We start from the raw sequence: 9,972 nt of genomic DNA, 5'->3' as shown, positions 1-9,972 counted from the left end.
TGTTCGATATCAATACATTAAGTTATAGCTTGGTTATGATGTCTCAATGTGTTCGATATCAATACATTAAGTTATAGCTTGGTTAAGATTGTCTCAATTTGTTTGATATCAATACATTAAGTTATAGCTTGGTTATGATGTCTCAATTTGTTTGATATCAATACATTAAGTTATAGCTTGGTTAAGATTGTCTCAATTTGTTTGATATCAATACATTAAGTTATAGATTGGTTATGATGTCTCAATTTGTTTGATATCAATACATTAAGTTATAGATTGGTTATGATGTAGGTTAGAGAAAAGATAATACCACGTTTATACTCTTTAGAAAAAAAATATATAGAATCCTCTTTAGACCTAGCGATCCATTGGGAATATGAAGTAGAGTTCATATGTTTCTTGACCTTGTTATTAGCCGAGCCGCCTTAACTTTCCTTAACATGAGTTGGGTACCTATCACAGCTGGACGGACTCAGGGACATTTTAGCGACTTGGACCCGAAAGAACGAAATGTGCTCCACAAAAAATGTGTACATCTTTGAACCACCCTTACCCTCCCCCACTAAATTCTCCCACACTAATTTCTATTACAATAAATTCTCTCACACTAAATTCTCTCACACTAAATTCTCTCACACTAAATTCTCTCACACTAAATTCTCTCACACTAAGTTCTCCGACACTAAATTCTCCCACACTAATTTCTATTACAATAAATTCTCTCACACTAAATTCTCTCACACTAAATTCTCGCACACTGAATTCTCTCACACTAAATTCTCTCACACTAAATTCTCTCACACTAAATTCTCTCACACTAAGTTCTCCGACACTAAATTCTCCCACACTAAATGTTATTACAATAAATTCTCCCACACTAAATTCTCCCACACTAAATTCTCTCACACTAAATTCTCTCACACTAAATTCTCTCACACTAAATTCTCTCACACTAAATTCTCTCACACTAAATTATCTAACACAAAGATCTCCCACACTAAATTCTCCCACACTAAATTTTCTTACAATAAATTCTCCCACACTAAATTCTCCCACACTAAATTCTCTCACACTAAATTCTCCCACACTAAATTCTTGCACACTGAATTCTCTCACAATAAATTCTCGTACACTGAATTATCTCACACAAAATCCTCTCACACTAAATTCTCGCACACTGAATTCTCTCACACTAAATTCTCTCACACTAAATTCTCTCACACTAAATTCTCTCACAATTTGTTTCTCTCACACTAAGTTCTCCCACACTAAATTCTCCCACACTAAATTTTCTTACAATAAATTCTCCCACAGTAAACTCTCCCACACTAAATTCTCTCACACTAAATTCTCGCACACTGAATTCTCTCACACTAAATTCTTTCACACTAAATTCTCCCACACTAAATTCTCGCATACTGAAATCTCCCACACTAAATTCTCCCAGACAAAATTCTCTCACATTAAATTCTCGCACACTGAATTATCTCACACAAAATTCTCCCACACTAAATTGTCTCCACCAAAATATCCCAAACATTCAACTCCCCCTTTCTAGATTACATCACACACTCCCCCCCCCCCCCCACGACACATGGAACTAAACACTGACACAGAATATTAGTTTCAGTCCCGATAGTGCACCAAGGTGTAACACAGTTCACAGCGGTTTGCTCTCGTCTTTTGTTTGAGTCAAAATATCTCGCGCGTGGAACTTTTTTGTTAAGGGAGCAAACAGATATTGAGTTGTTTTCAAGGGAAGTAATTATAAAATAAAATGCTAAAATGAAACGGAAAACAATAATAATATATTGTTAAGCAAAACCAAGTAAACAAACATCAGTATAAATTATAGAAAATTAAAATACAAAACAGTTATTTAAAACGTTTTGGTGATTAATAACAAAGTGTTAATTACAACTCCTAGTAATTGATAATTATTAATCGAATAATTAGAAGTTACTTATATCAATCAACTTTAGTATTAATAACGAAAAAACTCTTTATGCATCGTTAAATGGTAATTTAGCATTTTTAAAATATTTTATTTTCGTGAAGCTTGTTATATATTTCTTTGTAATCCTCGATTACAAACAAACATACATACATCTCACCTTATTTCCACCAATGTCATCCTCCAAGACGACATTTGAAAAAATTGTCACCGCCAGCAAAGGGGTTGCGCCCCAGGATGTTCCCCCTAGGTCGAGAGACCGGAGGAGGAGCCACCCGGACTACGGTTCGGGTGGCTTAATGAAACCACGGGCCCAATCCCCTTCAGATACAGCGAAGTCAACCGATCAATCAACAACCCTCATAATTGAACTGCCTGATGAAGAAAGTCCTGATCTTTTCTCAACCAACACCAAGTACAGTCATGCAGGTGGTCATTCAAGCTAACGGCCGTGCCAATCTACGTGGACACATCATCCGCCAACTCATCAGCCCACACCAAATTTTGCTAATGAACTACGGGCGTGGAGACACATGGTTCTTTTCGTCCAAAAACCCCAACGTGGCTGAACTGGACAACACAACCAAAACAGTACGGACCTTACTCACTACACTTTACGATCTACCATAAGGATAAAATCAATGGAACACTAAGATGGGCTCCCCCGGCACTCGGAGATGGCACCCTGCTAAAAGCTCTAGGAATAATCAGCAAAAAGGAACCAACAGTAAACAAAATCCCACACACTAACAACCGAAACTTCACAATATTCACAGACAACCCATCAACCATACCACACTATATCAGATTTAACTACAAGAACAAAGCGATCAACGTGCTCATAGCAATCCCGGGAAGGAAACGCCAGACATGCGGGTCCTTACAACATTGGACAAACCAGTGCTATCAAAGAAATCAAGTACCGGACCAACACCCACCCTTACTGGAAAATTTAACAGAACCACTAAGAGCATCAGTCACTCCGCAGCAACAAATGGTACACCCAAATCTGACGAACCAACAAGAGAAATCACCAATCGTCAAATTAACTGCAACAACAGACCTCAGCTCAACAAATGGTACACCCAAATCTGACGAACCAACAAGCGAACTCACCAATCGTCAAATTAACTGCAACAACAGACCTCAGCTCAACAAATGGTACACCCAAATCTGACGAACCAACAAGCGAAATCACCAACCGTCAAATTAACAGCAACAACAGACCACAGCTCAGACCTTAATTCACCATCCACGCTGATCCCAAACACGTCTACAGTGAAGCCAATCCTTACAATAAACATCCTTAGCCCAGAATCAGAAATGGAATCCAGCACAAATCCAAAAAGGAAAAAGAAAGACAGTCCTACAGATGCAAAGCAAACAACAAAAAGTCTAAAAACCACAAAATTGGTAGATAACAACACAAAATGCAGATTTTGGAGCCAGCAACACAAAACATTCACGGAAGCGGAAAAGCACGAACATAAAGTACACACGAAGCTCTTACAGTGCTATATTTGTGACGACAAAACAATCAACTCAGACATATTCATGCACTATACAGAAAAACATTACGACGTAACAATGTATAGCTGTCAGATTTGCAACGTATTCCTCCCATTAGAGGGTATGAAGTTACATTGATCTGGCTAACTCATTGGTCCGGCTTTCGGGTCCGGCTAACTCAGTATTCCGGCGAACCCATGGGTGGTGCAGCTAACTCAGTGGTCCGGCTAGCTCTGTGATCCGGTTTACTAAGTGTTTCGGCTAACTAAGTGTTCCGGCTAACTAAGTGTTCCGGCAACAGGTCCGGCTAAGTGTTCCGGCTTACAGAACTGCTAACTAACTGTTTCGCTACCGGGTCCGGCTATCTTACCACCTGTTAAACAGATCCGGTTACCGACCTTGTTATCGCCGCGCTGATTGTGTTTCTCACCCGGCTGGTCAATGATTGATGCACGTGTTACTGGGGTGTACTCACGCCGCGCTGATCCGTGTGCCTGTGCGATACCCTCAATGTGTGCCCGTGCGAATGCCCTCTAGAGAGCGATTGGTGTTTTTTCTGTGGGTGTTAAGACCTGCTGAAGAAATAGGGAGTGGGGGGTGGGGGTGGGGGTCTGATGTCAAGACGTTCAGTGCTGTCAAGTTCTCTGAGGTCAACATTCTATCACGACTCAATAGAAGAGCATACGACTGCTAACCCGAAACTCTCGAGTTCGAATCCCGTGTTTGTGTACGTAGAACGTCTCAGAGTCCACCCAGCTATGATAAAGTAAAAGTAAAGTTTCCCTTTCGAACCTGACGGTCTATAGGGCAAGTAATGTAGAGTTCACCTGTTTCTGTGACTTCGGCATATGAAGATATAGCGTGGTCAGCACTCTGCCCAGCCGCTTTTACTTTCCCTAACGTGAGTTAGGTACCCATCAGAGTTGGGTGGACTCAGGCATTGTCTACTGACTTGAACCCGGATTCGAACTCGAGACTTACAGATTAGCAGTCCAACTCTCTACCGCTACACCAATCCGTCGATCCAGCTATGATATATATATTTAGGAATATATTTAGGAAAAGTAAAAGCGGCTGGGTATAATGCCGACCATACTATCTTTTCTACGCCGAGGTCGCAGAAATAAGAGAACTCTACTTCACCTTCAACAGAGACCGTCAAATTTGAAGGGTACTATACTACTTACTTACAGTGACAAGGCAACTATATTTTTATATATAATTTCATATTAAATTAATCTTCCGGAGACGGAAGCTAATCCATTAAACTACATGAATCAATCATGATTTCATCAAAAGATATATTTTTATATTTTTTATTATAGTTAGTTCTCCATTCAATGAACCGTAAAGGAAAGCTCGACCTCCGTGTCTAGAATGTTCACACGTTTTATATTTCAGAATAAATTTACTTTTGTTTACCAAATAAGCAAAGTGATTTTAAGATTTTTTATCTTAGCATGGTCCAACTTAGAAAATGATGCAGTAAATTTGTGTTGCTCATGTATTAATAGATAAGATAAGCGTTATTTCTATTCGCGCGTGAGTATTTTGTGGCATTGTTCAAGCCTTTCCTGCTCATATAAATTAAGGCGAGTTACGTTTGAATTTACGTAGTATTCTAAAAATACATTTTGTTGTCACCTTTTTGGTTAACAAAAACCTGGAACTAGAACTTTAATACAGTCAATATCAGGCAGAATGAAAGTTGGTAAATTAGGTTTCCCCTGAATCTGATTGGGTGGTGTTCGCGTAATTTAAAAAAAAAATCCATCCTGATTGGTTGGTTAAGTTTTGTTGTGAGTGTATTTTGTCTTATTCTGCTCTCTGATTGGCTGATTTAAAAATTGAAAAAAAAATTAAAAAAAAAAACAAACAAAACAAATGTGAAGTGTTGCAATCGAATTTTGATCGTAGGTAAAAATGTGTCTTTCACTTGGAGTTTGTAAATTTACTGTGCCTACATTTTTTTACAGTAACTTTATTCATTTTAAGGTAATGTATCTCATTTTACGGTAACTAATATTTTACGGTAACTTCTTTCACATTTCGGCAACTTCATTCATTTTAAGGTAATGTATGTCATTTTATGATACCTTAAATATTTTACGGTAACTTCATTATGCCACCTACGTCACGATCTAACCACAAGTACCCTCTTCCACACAACTCCCCCACCCCCACCGCCACCCCCACACCCTTAAACATCCCGCCTCCCACATCCAATGTTAAAATCAACACTTATTAACATGTATTAAAAGCATTGGAAAAATAAGTATGAGGTGCGGTTCAAATAGGTAAAAGTAAACAACCCATATACAACAGTTCAGTCCGACTTGTTCTTTTGTATTTGAAGCATTGACAAATTGTCAGAATGACCAACTCATTCCGACAACCCGTTAAATGACCAACTTAGTCAGACAACCCGTTAAAATACCAACTAAGACAAACGGTTAAATAACCAACTCAGTCAGCCCACCCGTTAAAAGACCAACTAAGACAAACTGTTAAATAACCAACTCAGTCAGCCCACCCGTTAAATGACCAACTCATTTCATGCTACGTGTTCTGTCTAGTATATGAACCATCAACAAGCCATTGAAAAACCAACTCTGTTTCTTCAACCTGTTCAGTATTGTAAATTGAACCACAGACATATGATTTAAACTTTAAACGCCTCCCACGACTCGCAAACTTTATGTATATCGTGACAATCATCTCTTGCTGTGTTGAGGTAATTATCTTTACCTGTTAATTACTTGCTAATAAAGAAACATTAAGCTGGAAAAAAGACTTGTTGCTTATTGATGACCTAACAAATGCTATTCCTACCCCACGGATTGCTATAATGCTAGAGTTAGTAGAATACAAATGTGTATATCATAAAGCTATATATTATACTTTTTGATATATTATAAGTCATATAGCGAGGGCTTGTTGATGTGTATATTTTTTAAAAGCTTTTATTACAAGCTTTTATTTAACTCACTTTCTCTGTCGTCAGTCTGTCGTCAGTCTAGATCGAAACGCAGGAGTGAAAATTCGGACACTTCTACTTGACCGATACGATTCACAGTTGGCACGTGAGTCAAGACATGAAGACAATGCATAGTGACATTAAATTTGACTTAAAAGGTTGCCTAATTAATTTTTTATGAATTAATTAAAATTTGGACCGAATTAGTAGGCATGTCTATCCAACCACACCACACGCGTCATCACGTTCAATAGCTGCGCCATCACGTTCAGTAGGCGCGCAATGGTTTTTAGTCATGTAACTCTATTGTAAATAAAAAAACATGTGAGGTATTAAAAAAAAAATTCATAAAAAACGTTTTAATAACAAGCTTGTATGTAATGATGCACTAAAAAGTAGAAAATAAATTATAGACTACTATTTAAATAACTATAAAGAAAAGCGTGGGTGTCTTCCTTAACATTAGTAAAGGTATCCAATAGAAACTAAAGTGGCTCACGCTTTTCTTATAGTTATTTAAATAGTAGTCTATAATTTATTTTCTACTTTTTAGTGCATTATTACATAAAAGTTTGTTATTAAAACGTTTTTTATGAATTTTTTTTTTTAATTTATTCCTGCTAAAAAAGTTAGCCTTTGAATGGAAAGGTAGAAATGTAATACATGAGCAAATAACTCAGCTTAAAATCGGTACCCAGAATTTCGCCATGTACTTGTTGTGAGCATCAGGATGGTCGCTGAGTTCTAAGGTAAGCGGTGTTTAGGGGTAAAGGAAAGTTAGGGGTAGTTTAGAGGTAAAATACTTTAAGGGTAAGCGAAATCTAGTGTTATACAGAGTTTTGAGACATCGGACTGATCATTGCTCTATTTGCTAAACTTATCATCTTTCGTGGTACGCCGTTCTTAACTTACTTTTTAAGTGATTTTTATTCAATATTCTAAAAGTGGTCAAGTTAAAATTGTAAAGCCCCACAGTCTCGTACTTATCTTTTTTAAAGCCCAAATTTCTTTGCTTTTTAGTTCTAATAAATTTGTGATAAACAATTATTGACACGTGACACTAAGACTTGAGAGTAAAAAGGTGACAAACGATTTCGACAAATTCTTCGTCATCAAACAACAACGGAAAAAATACAACTACGGATATTTTTTAAAAAAATAACCTTCCAAGAACGTCTCTGACAACTTTAATTTAATGTAAAAAAAAATTAAAAAAAAACAACAACTCAAAGTCAGCTTTCGCGGCTTATTCAAAACAAAAAAAATTGAGTTATAAACCTAGAATGAAAACAGCTTTGCTATAAACCAGAAACAAGGGACGACAACTTTCTCACAATAAAGACCGACAACTCTACCTCCACAAGGGCAGACAACTTCCCCACAAATCGAGAACTCGTCCACGACAGCGCCCTAATAAAGTCAAACCGAGGGCAAACTATTAAAACCGAATCCGACAAACGCCCCGTGGCTGTTTTCTACCTGATGGAGAAATTATGTCCAAAAGCCCCTTGTCATCACGCCACGGAATAGGCTAAGTGGGCTTTTCTAAATGGGAGAAAGTGACGTTGTAATTCCAGACATTGAAGACTTGATCTGGAAACATTAAACACACAGAGGGACGAGGCTAGCGTCTTTACACGTCTTTAAAATCGACGTTTTGAAATTTGAGGGAGCTTAACTTTGCTTTTAGAACCTCGTAACTAGTTTATACCAAGAAGTAAATAATGAGGATGTTCCGTGGAGTGATGTTATAAATATTTACATGTCAATAATTTGTTGGATTTCTTCCCACGCAGTGTAGAAAAAAGTTGATATCAAGAAATCCAAACTTAGAAAAACTTTAAGAAATCCACTGTACACGACGTGATACAAATCTAAGTTTGGTTGGGGTAGGGTTTTTAGTTTATGGGTGACGAATTTCGTGTATGGGAGGGCGTGGCAGAGCGGTAGAGAGCTAGACTGTTAATCTGCTAATCCGAGAGTCCCGAGTTCGAAACCTGATCAAGTTCGAATCCAGGTTCAAGAGTGTCCCTGAGTCAACCCAGCTCTGTTGGGTATCAACTTTAGGGAAGCAAAGGCGGCTGGTCATTGTGATGACCACACTATTCCTTCATATGCCGAGGTCATCTTAAACAGATGAACTCTGCTTCATCTGCTTCATGTATCTTGGCCACGATCGGAAAATGCTGATGATGTTTATGTTGATGAATGTCATGTGGGCTGGATCGGTTAAAAACTGTTGCGATGACGTCATATTTACTCATCTATTCCAAACACACCGCGATGACGTCACATACATCTGCATTAATTAGATTTAAAAATCAACTACGGTAAAAAAAAAAAAACCCGAATTTTCATTTTTAAACAAAATCTTTCAACATGAAATATTTAAAAAAATAAAAAATCTCAAAGTTTAATTCAATTATTTCTTAAATTATAGAAAAATGTTTATATTGAAGTAGATAAAGCCATTGTTTAAGTTTACGTGTAGATAAATGTGATGTCAAGTTTCCGTCAGAAAGTTTATTCTTGTTTTACTTGATTGGTTCATCTGAGGGCGGCCTTACGGACAGAAATTACAAGGGACAGGATGACTTCATTAGAGACATGGAATTAAGGGGGTAGGATGACTTCATTAGATACATGAAATTATGGGGGTAGGATGACTTCATTAGAGATATGGAATTAAGGGGGCAGGATGACTTCATTAGATACATGAAATTAAGGGGGTAGGATGACTTCATTAGATACATGGAATTAAGGGGGTAGGATGACTTCATTAGAGACATGTAATTAAGGGGGTAGGATGACTTCATTAGAGACATGGAATTAAGGGGGCAGGATGACTTCATTAGATACATGAAATTAAGGGGGTAGGCTCCGGTAAAAAAAAATCTTTCATATACTAGAGAGTAAACAATTTTTTTTCTCTACAGCTTTTTAAAGGTACATTTTGTGTCCGTTAAAAACACTAAATTTAAGACCCCGAATTCCCCCAAAAATTTAGTGTTTTTACCAGAACTCAAAATTTGAAAATTCATAAGAAATTAGTTTTAAGACCTGCATTTAAATATGTTAGCTGAGTGCCCCAAAATATGTAGAAGATTAGTAATTTATTCTTTATTTGGCTTAAAAGATAATACTTTATGAATGGTGGAAATCCTAAAAATAGGTTAATTTTTCAAGATGGCCGCCCTAGGCATAGTTACCAAGCTTTCTTCACCATTAAAAAAAAAGAAACACATATACGGATGTACCTTTTAAAAAGCTATAAAGAAATAAGGGTTTCCTAAAAAGTATTAAAAATGTGTTTTTTTACCGGCGCCTCCCCCCCCCCCATTAAAGCAACAGCTATAAGGAACAGCAGTTACATTGCTGGACAGCAGTTGAGGACATCAGTTACATGACAGGACATTATTTCAGGACATCAGTAGGACATAAACTTACTTCAGCAGTCATATAGTGGGACATGAATGGAGGACATCAAAAAGAACATAAACTTACTTCAGCAGTCATACAGTAGGGCACAAAT

The sequence above is a fragment of the Physella acuta genome, unplaced genomic scaffold (genome assembly GCF_028476545.2).
Source record: "Physella acuta isolate Inbredline_101_S28 unplaced genomic scaffold, ASM2847654v3 ptg001006l, whole genome shotgun sequence".
NCBI classification, from domain to species: domain Eukaryota; kingdom Metazoa; phylum Mollusca; class Gastropoda; family Physidae; genus Physella; species Physella acuta.
Note: the sequence above shows the minus strand (reverse complement) of the source record.